The following is a 16,964-nucleotide window of genomic DNA, read 5'->3' as shown; positions in this document are numbered from 1 at the left end:
GCAGTCTTCATGCAAGAATGCAGGGTGACTCCCTTTACCCTCTGGTTTGGTCAGTTTAGGTATTACAAAGGAAAAAAAACCCAGTCTTTTACTTTTAACACTACATTACAATCAGAAAATATACATCCATCACCTTTATAAACTCTATTAATAAAAGATAATGCAGTACAATCTTCCCAAATTATACATATAGAATTAATTTTGATATTTACAAAAAGCCAACTATATAATATGCATTTATAACATAAGGACATGTACACTAAAGACATATACAGCTGTGGATACCAAGTGTAAAACCAAAATTATTATGAGCCCCCAAATAAATAACTAGGAGCAGGTAGGGGCACAGCACGAAGAGAAACTCAAAGGCAAGAGTCTCAAACCCAAGGTGTTTCTTGAAATAACACGAAGGTATGTTCCTTGCCATAGAACATTATAGATACATTTCCACTGGTCAGAAAAAGCCTGGACAATTACAGAAGAAAATGCTGCTGAAGGCTACTAATACAAATCACCTCTTCTTGGGTCAGGATGCCCCCATGTCCTTAATTCCTCTGCCTGTCAGAGAATTCTACAAAAATACTAAAAAAAAAAATACTAAATGCCAGGCCTGCTCCCATACCTTCTGTTAGACTTTAGTGATCCTTATCAGAGAGAGAAGACTAACTTAAATGGGCTTGGATCTGACAAGACCATTCTCAGGAGAACAGAGGCTCTCCTAGGACACGGGTATGGACTATCTACAGGATGCAGATATGGTACAGTGAAGCAGGCACAGAATCAAAGTCTCTGGCTCCATGTGACAGAGCACCCAGTACTGGTGAAGATTTGTTACAAAAAGAACAAGCAGCATTATCAAAGAGATTAATATTCAGCTAGGGGTGCTGAATTACCAATTGTAAAACAACATCTCATCTATTTTTAATATTAGCAGTCCTCTTAGCAGTACGAAACAGGGATGAAGAAAGGAAGTAGAAAGGAAAAATGGGGAGGCATATCTGATCTGTTAACCTCTTCATATCTCCAAACCAGGCAGTAAATAGAAAAAGAATCATAAACCAATTACAGGAATGTCACAGAGCTGTATTAGAGATTAGGCTAAAAAAAAAAAAAAAAAAAAAAAAATCCTGACATCAAAAAAAAAGTGGAATGAAAAAAAAATTCAATACTATTTGTATAATTTCTCTAAACTCAAAAAAAAAAACCCTATGGAATATCTTTAACAATTTTTGCTTGCATGTAAAAGCATTGAATCTATTCACTCATTTTTGAAACATACCACCAATTATATATTGGCCAAGTATCTAATCATTCAAAGAGTGACAAGTTCAAAATGATAAAGAACGTTGTTGCTGTTGTTATGATGATCTATTCTTGCTGCTTCTCACATTTTTCTTTTTCTTCACATAGTAATGATACAGAAGAAACAGGCCACTATTGTAAATCACACAACTACAAAACACATTCTCTCTCCCACCCCAGTCTTTTCAGCTTGTCTATTCAAGGTCTAATGCAAACAAAAAAAATTTGTAAGATCCTATTGTTAATAATGAGCTTGGGAATAAAGAAACTACAGTCTTCAAATGTGAATATTCAAAGGTAAGCACTTAAATCCACAAATGCCATTCAAATACAAGTTGCAGCATCAGAAGTGAAGTCCCTCTTCTTTACTCAAGGGTTCTTCAAAACCAGTTTCTGCTCTTATTCAGAGGAAAAGTCTGAAGTGCTGACCTCAATATTGGCTGTCACCTCATTAACACACCTTGCCTCTTTTCCTTGTCTGTGCTTTCCTTGTGTTTTGTTTTTCTCTAGTGAATTGGGATTTTATTATTGAATAATGATGAAGACCTCATTCACTTGCTAAAAACTGTCTGTCAAGTGCACACAACTGGCAGGCAACAAATGCAACTTGGTTACTCAGACCATAAATCAGTTTTGCTGGATAATGTGAAGCCAGAGGAAATGTGGTTTTAATACTTTCATGATCTAATTGTTGTTGTCTGCAGTAGAAGTATGGACTTAATTATCCATGTCTTTTCCACATATATTCCTATGCCCTGAACTTAGCATGTAGATGACCAGATTCACTCTGGAACCACAGAAATGCAGCAAGCTTATCCTAAACCATCTATCGGGTTGATTCTTACATTAGCTGCAGCATTCTTCATCCCTGCTTCCTTTGCAAACATTATTAACCTGCTTTCACAGTGTAGCTACACTTAGGATACTTGCCTTGTTTTTGCACACACAAGTAGCTCATACAAAGCCTGAATGGTGAATATTGTGTTATTTCCTGAATTTTCAGAATAACTTATCTGAGGATAAAATAAGGCTCAAGTTGTCAAAGTTTTAACCTGCCACCCTTCAGCTTATGCAAACATCACACTTTAAGGAAAAGAAGTTCTCAGGAATAGATGTACCCAATGCAGAGTACTTAAAACCAACCCAATTTTTCAAGTTCATGTAAATATACATACATACATAGGTATTTAAACATACATAGGACAGTCAAACATAAAAATAATAAAGGGTTTTCCTTAAATCATATTATCACCACCTAAAAGCAAATCTATTATATAAAATAAGAACAATAAGGCTAGCACAGATCTATTGCTTAAGTCATTAAAAAAGAAATCAATTAACAGCACAGACTTTGACCACAGAAGGCAGTTGTCTCTGCTGTTTCCTCTCCTCCAAAGAAAAACACACCCCAAATACCCCACCTTCTGTATCTTCCTTCTGTCTTGTACAGGGTTTTCTGAGAAGAGCACGTGGACTCAAAGTCTGCTCAACCCAGTGTCCACTGCCCACCTGTAGAAACATCAGTCTTAGGAACTGAACTGCCAACTAGGGATGCTCCTGCAGTATCACTCTTCCTTTCTGTTCAGCAGAGACCTTGTGAGCTGTCCAGGATTTTTGCATTTAAAATTTCTGAACAGACTTTCCTCCTCAAATTGATCCAATCACTTCTGTGACCATACAAATTGTGGCCCCTCCTGGAGCAGGCTGAGTGTGTGTTGTGTGAGGATGTGCCTCATATTTAGTTCAATCTGCCACCAGTGAGTTACATCTGTTGCCCTGTTGAGAGACATTGAGCAATCACTCCTCATTCACCATTTCTGTGACTCTTATACCTTCCCCAGTCACCTCAGAGTTTGTTCTGCATGTAACATCTAATTTCTACCCCTTATTTCCACAGCAGCAATGGTCCAAAGGCCTGTGCTTGCCTGGAATACTGCCGAGCATCAGGGGCAAAGGCTGTGCTGACAACAGCAGGAAGGACACTGTCCATAGATACCTATGATATTCATCCATGGTCTAAGACCAAGACCTTTAAATTGAGACAGATCCTATGTGTGACCTGAAGTGACCTTTCCTTCAGGAAAATGTAGTAAGATTTGGTTTAAATGCTATTTTTAAAATAAATTATCTGGATTAGAGTGTGATTTCATCATTTGCTCCCAGTCTTTCTACATTGATATCACCACCCCATTTTCTTCAGGGCTCTAGAGCATCTGTCTACAGGGAATGAGAAAAATAGGCAGATTAAAGTATATTTCTATACCTTTTCCTTTTTATCTGTAGTGAAATTTTACAAATCCCTTGATGAAATGCAGGGTCACTCTGAGTGGCGTCTACTATCATTTTCAGAGGAGAGTCAACAGTTCCTGCTGGACAAAGAACAGAAGAGGAAGTAGCATAAAAAACGTCTCAAAAATATTATTCAGAAACAAATCTTTTGTTTCTGTGCTTTTGAAAATAGGACTTAAATACTTGGGACATCCATCAACAACTTTACTGGAGATATATCAGTCTTTGCACTGCTGCTTCTGGAAGAAAATTGAATGGGAGCTGGTTATCTTTCCTCCTTACACTGATGTACCCTTTGACCACACAGAAGCCAAAAATGTCCCCACAACTATGTCAGCATCACAGCTCATTTTCAAGTTGCAGAGCAGGCCTAGATGACAAAGGCAAATAAAATCCCATACTACTAAAAAAGTTTTAAGAGAAAACATCCTACAGAGTAACTTGATGCAGCATGAGGAGATGGTACATATTTAGCTGAGGTAATAGTGGTTTTCCTCCTTTAATCTGCCCTATTCCCAGCACTAACTTGATTTCCCCTCCTTTACCTCCTAAGATCACTGGAGTCATTTTGGGTTCATTTTAAAAGGCCTTGAGGCTGTGAGCAAACAGGATGGGGTTGACCATCATTGATCATTCAAATCAGGCAGCCAAGTAGAACCAGCTGGGGCTGGAACCAACCAGAGAGGAAGACCATGTTTAACTTATGCCACAGCATCATGATTTCCCTTCTGAAGACATTCATCACTCCCTTCCTCTTACTTAACAGAAAGCATGCCAATCGAAATGCTGCTGAATTGTGTCTGGCAGAAAATAAAGAGAAGAAAAAGCTAACATTTTGTATTTGTGCAAGTGCTTCTGCTGGCATTTGGACCACTGCCAGCCTATTCAGTGCAAGCTTGCAGAGGGTTATGATGCTGTCTGGGCATTTGATGAAAACTGCAGAACCTCGGAACAGAGGCTTTAGGTGTGAATGGTGTGTGCTGAATGGTAATGCGGAGTTGCACTGACATTTGGAGCACAAAACTGAAATTTCTCAGAATTTGCTTCCCTTTTCCCTCCCCACCTAAACAGGAATCTTCTGATGTTCCATTAATATTCTATTCTTTGAAAAATTACTTATGTAAAGAAGATGAATGTTACACATTCACTCCTCTGTAATAGATACTCTCTCTCTTTGAGGAAAAAAAAAAGTCCAGTCTGGAAGAAAGTAATCTCATTCTTTTTTAAATTTTGTGTCAGAATATATAGGCAGCATTATCATTTGAACTACACCTACAATGCATGAGAAATTTCTAAAACCCTCACAGATGTAAATGTTTTTCCCCTTCTTCAGATGTTATAAATAGAAAATAATTCTCTCTTTTGCTATTCCTAGCATAAAGCCTTTGAGAACTGATGTCAGATGGAAAGAACTGAAAACCAGCCCCAGACAAAACACACAGCAGCTACCAACTGCCTAAGGAGACTGATAATAGGAGACTTTACACTTCACAGTCCCTCAGGTTGGAACCTGCCCTCGGCATGTGATACACTTCAATGAAACAGAACAGCCGCAACACATTTCAACATGGAAGAAAAGATAGAAAAGAAAACAGTTGATCTGCACAGAAGAGCAGCCACAAAGCCTGCATGGCTGGACAGAGTCAATGTCAGACTTTAAATGTTTAATACAAAGAATTCAAAGTTAACATTTTGGCATTCAAACAGGTATTCATCTTTACAATCCTAAGTATATTTTACAGTAAAGAATTATAGGTGTACACAGGAAGAAAGCCAAGGTTTAAGGTGTGAATTGGTAGGAGCAGGCAATAGGAGGGCAAAGTGCTCAAGTAAGAATTCATAAGAAGCTACAAAATCCCAGGGGCCCAGGCTGATTTAGGTTCAGAAGCATAAAAAACCCCAAAGGAAATGTGTTAGAAGCACCAGACATGTAGCAGACAATCTTGGACTGAATATTCATGTGTTTAGGAGACAGTAGAAAAATTGGCACATTGTACCACAGATATTCCAGACCCAAGTATTAAGGGAAGAAACAAAGGGAATATAAACCACTATTGCTCACTCACTCGCATATTCCAACCTCTAATTCGAATTAGAGGCATCTCTAATTCATATGTCCTTTTAATTAAAGTTTTGGTAAAGGTGCTGTAAAGCAAGGAGCTTCTGTACAGCACCACAGTGCAGACCCTTACTTTTGGGGGGACCTAGGAGTAAAATATTTTGTCCTTTGAACTTCCAGAAGTTATTTTCACTCGCACTAAGGGCCCAAAAGAGATGTACCATCATCGAGTCTCCTTGTGATTAAAACTGAACAGCTAGAGATCAAGCAAGCTTTGATGTCATACCTAATTACGTACAGTAATTACAAAAGAAAACAGCAGCAATTGTCTCCCAGTATGACAGATACACTAAACACTTTAGTGTGGGGTGCTAACTTTAATTTTCAGCAGTACTGTAGCTCATGGCCACTGGTGTCTACTCAAGTCACCAAATGAAGTTTGACATCACTGACCTAGATTCTCAGCGTCAGGAAAGGATTTACAAATTCAAACGAGAATCTAGCAGACTGGCCTAATAGGCTGGAGAGATCAGTGTTGATCAGAGCACGATTTCAGTTGCCAAATGTGCACACCTAGAGCTGGCAGGAAGGGTACCTGGGACAGCACCCACACTGGAAGAGGAACTATACACATACTAAAGCAACTGTAAACAGAGAGGACAAGTACTATTTAGGGGTTCAAGATTCCCGTGTTTCAGACTGAAAGAGAACATTAGTTCAAGCTACAGAAGATCAAGTGTTTCAAAATCATAAAAACAAGAGACATAATTATGATAAAAATCTCTGTGAGAAAATAGGAAGAGACTAAGCAACTGCAAAATGTGCAGATAATTCAAGTGCAGTTGAAGACCATTCAAAAGTGATTAGACTGGAAGTCAATACTTCTGAGACAAAGTCATTTTAGAGGTGATGAAAAACATTTCTTGCTGCACAGCAGAGCTGTTTCCATCAACACCTAGGCATGGCCCAGAAGTGTTGCAGTATTTAGACATCTCACACTTTTGTAAATACTAAATCTTGTAAATAATAAATTTATCTAAAAAGGACAGAGACAGCCTTTCATTCAAAAATTATGTGATGCTGAGAATTTACCCAACCAGAAATATCTCAATCAAAAAAAATAAATTTTGAAAATGCTTTCTCATTAAAAAGTTCATAGTGTAAATAAAATTTGCATCTCATATTCAGGAAATTGTCATGGTTTAACCACACAAGTATCTCAGCAGTTTAGAAATTTGGACAGGGTGATTCTGAACTAGATATTTCCATTTATCTTTTAAGAGAATTCAAGTCAAAACAGATTGGCCTGACCAAATCTGGGGCTTATGTGTCAATTTTTTTAAATAAACAATTTGCTCCAACTCAGGATGGGAAAAAGCCCAAATATCCATAGCTGACATGGTGAAATCAGAACAATTCTCTATTGCAAATGAAGACGTGCATTTTCATTGACTGAAATATATGTATTCTTATTTGTTCATGTGTCAAGGTCCCCCTTGTCAGCATTCTGGCTTCAAAGAGAATTTAAAGCATGAGGCCTTGAACAGTACTCTCCCTCCAAAAAATTGAGAAGGAAATTCTACCTAGGCAGGTACAAGAGGCTGGGATATCACCTGTCATGTCACCTAATGACATGACAACTTTTCTGGGAGTCTGAGGAGGTGTGCCATAACAGAATTTTGCACCTCCCTTCTTCTGACCTTTCTTGGGTTTATACATTTCTGACCTTTCATGACTCTTTTGGTACAACCCAAATGCAGGAGACCATTATAAAACACTGGAAAGGAAGATGAAAATGCCATGAGGCTTCTGGCTGATCTCTCTGTCTGTTTAAGACACCATTGTCTCCACCCCAAATCAGTAACTGGGGAGAGCTATTTTCCATCTTAGATGAACTAAGGTACAGCCATACATGCTCCCACTTAGATGAACTAAGGTAGAGCCAGAGTTTTAACTGCAGTGAGTGAAAGAACTGTAAGAATGGTTGATTCTATTCTGGGCTCCCACCAACCCCTATTGACCTTCCCTTCCTTCCTGATCACTGTAGTCATATTTTCTTCACTTTTTTTACCAGCTGGCAATCAATGACCCAAATCTACAATCAGTTTTGCTTTTGATTGTAAAGGAGGAAACAAAAGGTCAGCTGTAGCCAGAACAGAGAACTGGCCCAGAAGAGAGGTAAACTCTCATTCTACAAAGCCTATCCTTATATAAGCCTCATCAGACATCTGACAAAACTCAGGTCCCATTTTTCCCCCTGCAGACTCCTAACATTTGTCAAAGAGTAAAATGGATTCTGTCTAACATCTAGCATTAACAATATTGCTAGGCATGACAAGAAATAACTGGAGAATAATTTGAATCTGTGATTTACACAACAGTGTAACTTTGCTTTTTAGGATCAGGTGACCTTAGCAGGGTGAGAGGAGGGAAAAAACATGCCTCATGTGAGACAGGAACATAATCCAAGATCTGAAGACAATGATCAGTTATGGTTCTCTAGTTATTCATCTCTGCAGAGTCACTTTTTCCTCATTAAAAAAATTAAACTTCAAACCAGTTAGCCTGCCTTCAGCTGCTTGTTTCCAGAATAGCTAACTAAAAGGAGACAAGATGAGAAGGTAAATACAAGCCATGGAATCTCTTTCTTGTCCTTGTTGTACACAAAATGCCAGAGTTACTGTACCTTAGATTCACTCCTTAAAAAAGAAATTGCTTTCCAAAGCACTCTTGAAAGAAGACCCTGGTCAGTATATACAGCAAAATATAACAAGAATGTATTTTGTATCTGCTGCCTCAACTTCAGTTGCTTAGAGCTTTAGCTACTTAAAAGAAAACTTACCCTTTACATTTCTGGCAGAGTTGTTGCAAACCTATCTGTTAGCGGACAAAGCTGGAGAAGAACTGAAGTATACACACATGAAATGAGAAATCCATTTTCCTCATTAAAACTACTATTAGGCAGAAATTGCCACTTTTAAAAGCCCTATAACCATAAGGAAATCTCAGCATGTTTTCAGTCTAGCAGAAATAAATTCATACTTTGAACAGATTCTAATGACTAATTTTTTTTTTAACTCATGACTAGATGAATTATTTTCTTTACTGGTGTTCACCTACCACTAGAAGGTGAGTAGATGAGCCCAATAGGTTGCTGTTGTACAGCTAGAATACAGTAATTTAATCACCTTTCCTTTTAGAAAGATGGATTTTTGAAGCACTTCCCTGTCGATTTTCAAGAGTATTTCCTATTTAGGATAGGTGTTTTCTGTACAGATGGGTAAACACTGAAAAAAGAATTGAAGACTTAGGCATGGAGTCAAAAGCAGATTTGAGAACCTGTATATTCATCTGTCTTTTAATTAATTCTCAGTTAGATGCTGGTCCCCACTGCCTTGGTTTTGCTGAAATTAAATATTTTGTTGCAAAATACACAATTGTATTTGTTTCATTTTACTCAATTTTTCAATTTTCATATAAGGGTAAAACCAGAAAAGTCATTCTTTAGTGGAAGGCAGAAAGATTTTCTTCTCAGAAACGTTTTTAAAAATTTAAGAGCAAAGAGTTCATTATCAAAACACTGTTCTTACTGAAAATCATAATACCACATATGAAGAAGCTAGGGAAACTTCATTGGGTGTGTGATAATTACCTTTCATGTGTGCCTCAAATAAATTGCTTCTTGAACCATATTTTCTTCAGCTCTTCCATTCAGGCTTCATGTGAAGTCTTTGCTAAGCCATCACAAGAAATTCAAAGCCAGCTCTAGCCAAAAAGAAGGTAGATTTCAAGCACAACTGAGGGGACAAGACAGTCACCTGTCTGATCAAATATTTGAATATTCTGTGGCTGAAGAGGAAAGCCACAGAAACCCTAATGTGCTTTTTTATGCCAAATTTTGGACCCTCAAGGAATCTCCTTCTGTTCTCTGCAGACTGAACAAGTTCTCAGCAATATAGTCCAAGTGACAGAAACTGTAGCCAAAGGGCTTTTTTTGGGTAAGCATTGTCTCAAGTGTACAACCTCAGATGCTCATTTCTTAAAACTAACCCACCCTGACAGTTGTCCCACACCACAGCAGTGTGAGCTGCAGCCATCTAGCTCAGTGCCAGGGCAGCTCTCTGGGAAATGTGCCACGAGGGTTTGTCAGGTATGTGGAATGAGATACCAGAGACCTGCTGTCCTGCTTTGCCCTCTTGCTCCTTACTTTCAAGATTGCTTTGAAATAATGTATACAAAGGAAAGAGTATGAGCTGCTGGTTACCACAAGTGACAGTTGATGTCAGGACCCTGGGATTTTATCTCCAATTTAGTCTTGCCCTCTCTGTTTTAGGTTTAAGCCCAGAAAAAGTCTGAATTTCTGCCCCTGAAAGCATTAGGAAGACAAACGAGAAGCTGCTTTAGTCTGCATCCCATGTACCATTTTAACCATTTAATAGAAAAACCAGATTATTTACTTTTAAAAGTTGTGATGGATATTAACCAGCTGTAATTCAGTTACCCTCAGATAGAAACTATACAACTATACAGCCTGTTCAGCATCATGAGCCTCCCAAATATTAGGGGCCATCATTTTCTGCCCCACCTTGAAACAGCATAGTTCTTCCACACAAGCCTGAGCATATTGAACTGCAGACTTCCCCCACTGCTCTCCACTGTTCCTCACATTGTTAACTCACAAAAATGGCATAGCAAAATACATCCATGTTCTCTTTAAAAACTCTATTCCCTCTTCATCTGCAAAAATAAGAAAATTCGTATCTAGACTTCAACATGCTTTCTTTTAAACTCTGAGAGAAAGTTGCCAAAGGTTATGTTTTTTCCATGCTCACTTCCCCCATGAAACAGTGACTAGATACTGATTAAACTGAACACTTGCCCCTCACCACACAGCACTGGTGCATAGCTATAGCTGCTCTTTCTAATCTATTAGGAGAATTTTATTTATTCTTTTTTAAACAAGAACAAACACACACCTGAAACAAGATATTTTCACAGTTATCTTTCACCTGTTCCTATATGATTAAAGTGAGAATTTAGTGCCCTCCACATGGCCCTGTTGTACTATGGGCATTGATGATGAATTGTTATGCAGTGAAAAAAGGACCGTTCAGCTATTTAAACTTAGTTAATCTACAGGCAGGCATTAGTTCAAAATGGTGGCAGAAATTGCTACATACTTTGTTAACAAAGTTATTTAATCCTTTTACAGACTGTGTCAAGAGCAAAGATTTGATTCTTGTTCAAGTCCAGTCCATTGCACTTTTTCAAGTTTTAACACATTACTCAGATTTGCTTATATTTCAGTTTAGCAACTGCTTTCTAAGAAATACCAGTTTGAAGATATTTTTCCAGTTTCAGCAGTAAATATAGTTACTCTGTTTTGATGTGAGCTGCAAGATAAAATATCAGGGTCCTTATTATTTGAGCAGCAAAGAAACTGGAAGCCACTGTCCCTGTCATGCTGTCCCCTTTCTCGAATAACCCTTGTTTCTGAGGCTCTCAAGGACCCAAACAGGGGCCTGGTTGTTGGGATTTTCCTTACAGCTCCAGTTGCTTTTAGCCTGATCCTGGGCTCACAGCTCTGGGCTGCCTGAGCCCATTCAGCCACACTCTTGGCTGCTGGCTCCTTCCCATGCCTGTTTCTATGGCACTTCCTCATCCCCCTCCCACCTGCATCTCTGCTCACAACAACACTAAATGAGAACCTTTGTTTGGGCTCAGGACAGGATCAGGCTTTTTGGTAGAGCTGCCTTTTTTTTTTTTCCCTAACATATGGAAAATAAACACTTTACTCCTAGTTCTAAGCAAAGGTTAAGCTTCACCTATAATAGCATTAATGCTTACAACTTTGCACACAAATCAATCTAAAGAGCAGCTCCTTCCACCACATCCTGCCTTTGATTTCAAAAATTATGTTTCTGGATTGCATCTGTGCATTGCTGTATTGATAGACCCGATCAATCCTTGCCACTCAGATTCTCACTATAATTAAGACCCTCAAAAGAAAGCTGAATGAATAAAGCATCCCAATGGCAAAACACTTTGATATTCTAGCAATAAACACAATATAAGAAATTATAAAACTAACCTGGGATGTGGTTGGGAAGAAAAAATGCTTCAGAACATCACTGAGTGAATGAATACTCATCTGCTGAACTGAATGCTGTATGATCCCTCTTTCTGGCTACCTACAAATATTTGGAGTTAACCACCCCCTCAGTAGTATTTCATGCAAACACAAATGCAGACATCACAGTGAAGAACATGAAACTAGCTAGCTGACTTGGTCTGTGTAACTCTAGACCAGAATAATTTATATAATCAGAAACAGTGACTGAAGAGGTTTGACTGGATTGATCAAAAAGTTTCTCCTGAGCTACCAGCATTTAGCATTATCACAGGCAACAAGAGGTCCATCCTTCCCATCAATGCCTGCTGTGGACACAGGAGCTGTGCTTCACCCCACACTTTTTAACCACACAGCTACTAAGACTCATTTTAGCCTTGATGTGCAATCCACTTACAGGTTAAATGAAACACTGAGCAGTAACCCCAGAATATGCCCCAGCATCTGCCACTGCAGAGCATCAGAATGGAAATTCCTGGGCCATCCTCACGAGAGCATTATTCCTCTATATAGGTTTGTTTGTTTAACCTCTTTTTACTCTCCAACTAGCTTTGAGGTTGAACAACAGGCTCTGGAATGACTCCCCTAGGGACAATGGCTGACCCTCACAATCTGACAACCATCTGCTGAAACTAAATTCAGGGAAAATATGCCCATATAGTCCTGGCTGGCAAAGAACCACACAGAATATAAGCAATTCAAAACCAAACTGAAAAAGTGGCCAAGGAGCCATTGCATTACCTTGGTTTTATAGCAAGGACTTTGCAATACAGCAACACAGCTGTAATAAAAATCTGATTCCTAATGTGGGAAACATAAAACAAAGCAATAGTATTCCCAGATTATTTTTTTTCTGAAGCAGAACATCGTGGCTTTTCTCCTTTCAGTTCATTTAGAATGGATGTCATTATACGTAGTCAAGTCCTGGCCACTATAACTAGACCCAAAGGAATTGAGGAAGATCATTGAGTGGAGTGGCAAGACAGAAGGTCATCAAACCAGAACCATATTACTCTCCCGTGACATCTGATGGAGCCATGACAGCAGTTTGGATGCTAGATAACATGAATATTCATCTTTATGATTTACAAGTTACATTGTGACTTTGAACTGGCACTTCTAATGTGCCCTTGCAGTACCTTGGTAACACTGTGGGGAATGAGTAATGTCAGAACTCTGACTTTGGCATGAAGTATCACCCACTGTATTATTATTATTATTTTGAATCAGGGCCTGCAATTGGAAGATGTAAGCAACAGACCTGAATAGTAAAGGGACATAATTAGCAGATTTGTAAAAGAAGTCAATAGAATGCTGTTACCTCAAAGCATTTTCCCAAAGAAGCTGTGACCTGCACATATGCAACTCTAATAACAAAATCAGCAGTTTCTACAACGAAAACATTTACACCAAAAAGTTTCCCTCCTCTCTAGAAGTCTCATTTCACTTCAGAGGCAGATGGGACAAAAATAGTAACTGTCTTGAGTTTCTAAGAGAAGTTTCCTGCAGATGCAGTGCTCCATTACAACACCTCCATTTGGCCTGGAATTTTTTCTTGAATAAACAGCACACCTATAAAAATTAAGACTCATATTACAGCGTGTCTGTCAAGTTTGGATACTTTCTATATGGCGTTCAGACTATTCTATGAAAAATCAGGCCGCCAAGGGAGATCTGCTTGTCTTCCTGCTTCAAAGGAAGAAAAACAATAAAAGCCAATTCTCTTTAGCATCTTCTAGCCTCTGACAGAGAGTTACCTAACAGTCACGCTAATACAATGAGATAAAGACCTAACATTTTAGTTTCCTGGGATTAATTCACTGGAAGGGAAGATGTTCAGAATTCCTGCAAGCTTTCGGCTGCCCTAACGCTAATTAACAGAAGCACTTGAACAAAGTGCTCCGAGGCAAAACCTGGAAAGCTTTGGTGACAAGCCGCAGTAGGATTTTTTAAAATATCCCTCCCTCCACTTCCTCTACACATCGTTTGTTCTCGGCAGTTTTGTTTCACCTCCCCTGCCTCTCCCATCGGCGGGTGCCCCGTTCCCCGTCCCGGCAGCCGGTACTGCGGGTGGAGCCGAGGGACCAACCGGGATGGGCAAAAGCACTGGCCCGTACGGGGATCGAACCCGCGACCTTGGCGTTATTAGCACCACGCTCTAACCAACTGAGCTAACCGGCCCGCACATTTGTGCGGCCGCCGGAAGCGGCTCCAAACTCGTTTGGGAGCGGAAGTGGTGCTGCTGCCGCGGGGCCAGCGCCGCCTGCCTGGGGGTGGCTCTGCTCCCCGAGTCACTGTGCTCCTCACACAGACACCCTGCGCTCTGCCCGGGGCAGGAACCCCCGGCACCGCTTTCCCCAGCGGGGACAGGGAGGTGACAGCCCGCAGTGAGGGCGTGCAGGCTCCGTCCCCGGTTTTCCGAGCTCCTGGGCCGAGCCCCGGCCCCCCCGGGCCCGCCCTGAGGGCAGCGCTGCCCCAGCACTCACCTCCCTGAAATAACAGGGGAAGAGTTACTCACAATCCCTTTTTAAGCCCTATTTTGTCTTGCACAGCCAAAGGTTTCCGTTTTACCGTGTTTGTTTTCCTGGCTTGGGCTGTTATAAAAAAAAAAAAAAAAAACATGTTTTTGAAATGTTTGGTCTTCTTCGTAGAACTCATGATAGAGGGAAAAAAAATATGGAATATCTATATCTCAGCCTGGAATGAGACTGACTCGGGATCACTGGGATGACAGTGCACTGTTTTTTTCTAGTCCACACACATCCTTGTGTTCAGTGCTCCCACTTCTTTATGCCTCATTTACACCATCAGCTCCCCTTTACTGCTGTTGGCCCATTTGCTTGCCAGCACTTTCCCCAAACACTCATAAAACCCCCCCCAAACTTAATTTTGCCCAGCTTCTTCATAAAGTCCTTCATCCCTAGGAGCAAACTGATCAAATCAGTTGCAAACTCCAAACTGTCATTTCTCCTTCCCCTCTTCTGTTTGATGTCCATGAGGCAGCAACCAGCGAACTGCCAGGAAGCACATATGCTCTGGGATCTTGATAACCAGCTATATTTTCTGGGAAATGTCATCTTGTGTGAGGCTAAACTCACTCGGATATTTAAAAGCAAGGTCACATCTGGAACTTTAGCACAAAGATGACAAGTGAAAGGGCAGAAAGAAAATAGAGTCACAGAATTTCCTGAGCTGGAAGAGACCCACAAAGATCATTGAAATCCAACTCCTGTTGGACATTTTCCCAAACAAACCACAGCATGAGTCTGCATTGGGAGTCTGAGTGCTCTCTAGACTGATAGAGCAATAATTGGCAGGTACAGGAACAGCAGGCCTTTTTTTGTGCATCACTCACATGGATTCTCATTTTGGTTTTAGGTAAGAAACTGTTAGCTAATTATGTTTTGGTTAGTTGCTCCACAGACAGAAAGATAGCAGGGGTGAGGATTAATTGTCTTTCTTGACTTTCTGACCAGAATATCAGTAGAAGTAGCTCAAGGCAGTAACATATTGCCTAATTCATAGCTGTGTACCATTGTTTTTGAATCAAATCGGGTCCAATTACACAATATAAAAACTCAATGCCCTTTGGCTGTTTGTTTCCTCTGCTGCCTAGTTAGGCTAAGCAGACTTGTCTTTTCCGACAAAGTTTAATCAGCAAGATGCCAAAAGCAAACCCCTGTTGTTCCAAACCCTCTTCCATACACAGAAATAGCATCCCACCTTTTTAGGAGAGACTCAGTCGGGGCCTGCTGTACAAGCAACAGATTTTCTGTGATTAGACAGTGACAGATAACATAACAGTCCCGGAGATCAATGCTGCCTCCAAGAAAATAAAATTTTCTAATTGAACAGTAAACTCTGCTTTCTCTCCAGGGTGTGAGATCCATACTCTCAAGCAAAGAAAGAAACCAGCTTAGAATGTGAAACAGTTATCAGGGTATATACTGGGTATCTCGACTGTTATGGAATTTAGAGGCTGTACAAAGTATTTTCAAGTATTTTCCAGCACTGTTGGTGTTAGAGAATTGTGCTTGCAAGTGCTTTATCAAACGGAATCTGAGCTGTAAGGGTTTTGCTAATGCAGGGCCTCAGCTGGACACCTCAACAGCTTCAGATTTTTACGGCACATTTAGAAGATCTGTGATAATGTTCCCCTCATAACCTTAACTGTTATAGAGAGCATTTTCAAAACTCCAAAGCATCTATATTTAAAAAGGGCACAGACAGCAGGACACTGATGAACAAAGGTGGTCCAGGTGCTTGAGCTCTGTCTCAGCTCTCTTCAGTTGCCAGTTTCCTCTGCACCACAAGTCACCCAGCACCAGTGTCCCTGAGCTCTCCTGCTCTCTTCCATCCCTGGCACAGGGCTGCATTGGCAGCCAGCAGTGCCCTGCAGTGAGAGCAGTCCCAGCTCCGTGCTGTCTGCCAGTACAGTACAGTCTGCACCACCTGCACTTTCTGCTGGAATCTCAACAGCTCGGCCCCAGTCTGTTGCCTGCAGAAGAAAAGGATGCTTTCTTTAGACTCAGTGCAGCTCAAGATTACAGGGATGCTTCTGCCTCTGTTCCTTAGCAAATTATTTCTTTTCCTTCTCACAGGCAACACATTGCCAAACAATATAAGCTTCACATCCCCACTGCGCTGCAGCCTCTGTTATGCATCACATGCTGCCACAGACCCTGCCATCATGAACCCTGCCTGTGTATGAAAGCAAAGCCATCCTCCAGAAGATATTTAGAGAGAAAGTAAAACACAGCATGCTCATGAGCTTCTCTTTGCCTCTGTCCCTCCCCAAGTGCCTGTGCTGCAGGGCACATTAGGATCTTGTTTCACACAGACCAGTAAGGCATCATTCAATGTGATCTTTGGTCACTGCTCACTTCCCAATCCAAAATGAATCTGAACCAACAATTTATCAAAGAAATGTTACTTTAGGCATTCTGTAGCCATGTCCCATTTGTTCTAATCTGTCATCAATTCAGAATTGACAACTAGAGGGAAAAAAAAATCATTAGCAGCCCAAATAAAAGGTTAGAGGGAACTAATGTTATCAGTCTGAACATTATGCCAGGATTTATTAATAAACTTGCCATTGAAATTTCACTCATAAGTATGCTAATGTAAGTTATTTGCATATGTCTGTGCATCAAAACAGAATAAAGATCCATAATGTTATATTTA

The 16,964-nt window shown here is 40.2% G+C and overlaps 1 protein-coding gene across 1 annotated transcript in view; it reads right to left on the bottom strand.

The window, feature by feature from the left end:
- Window positions 1-9,698, bottom strand: part of LOC310906213 (uncharacterized protein) — a gene marked incomplete at its 3' end in the record, with an annotated part of 231,093 nt that extends 221,395 nt beyond the window's left edge. Inside the window, exon 1 of the mRNA XM_083855273.1 lies at window positions 9,303-9,698. The remainder of the gene's footprint in view (window positions 1-9,302) is intronic.
- Window positions 9,699-16,964: the final 7,266 nt, after the last annotated feature.

This window comes from Zosterops lateralis, assembly GCF_965231275.1.
Source record: "Zosterops lateralis genome assembly, chromosome: 2".
Classification (NCBI taxonomy): Eukaryota; Metazoa; Chordata; class Aves; order Passeriformes; family Zosteropidae; genus Zosterops; species Zosterops lateralis.
The sequence above is the reverse complement of the archived record's forward strand: the minus strand, read 5'-3'. Positions and strand labels throughout refer to the sequence as shown.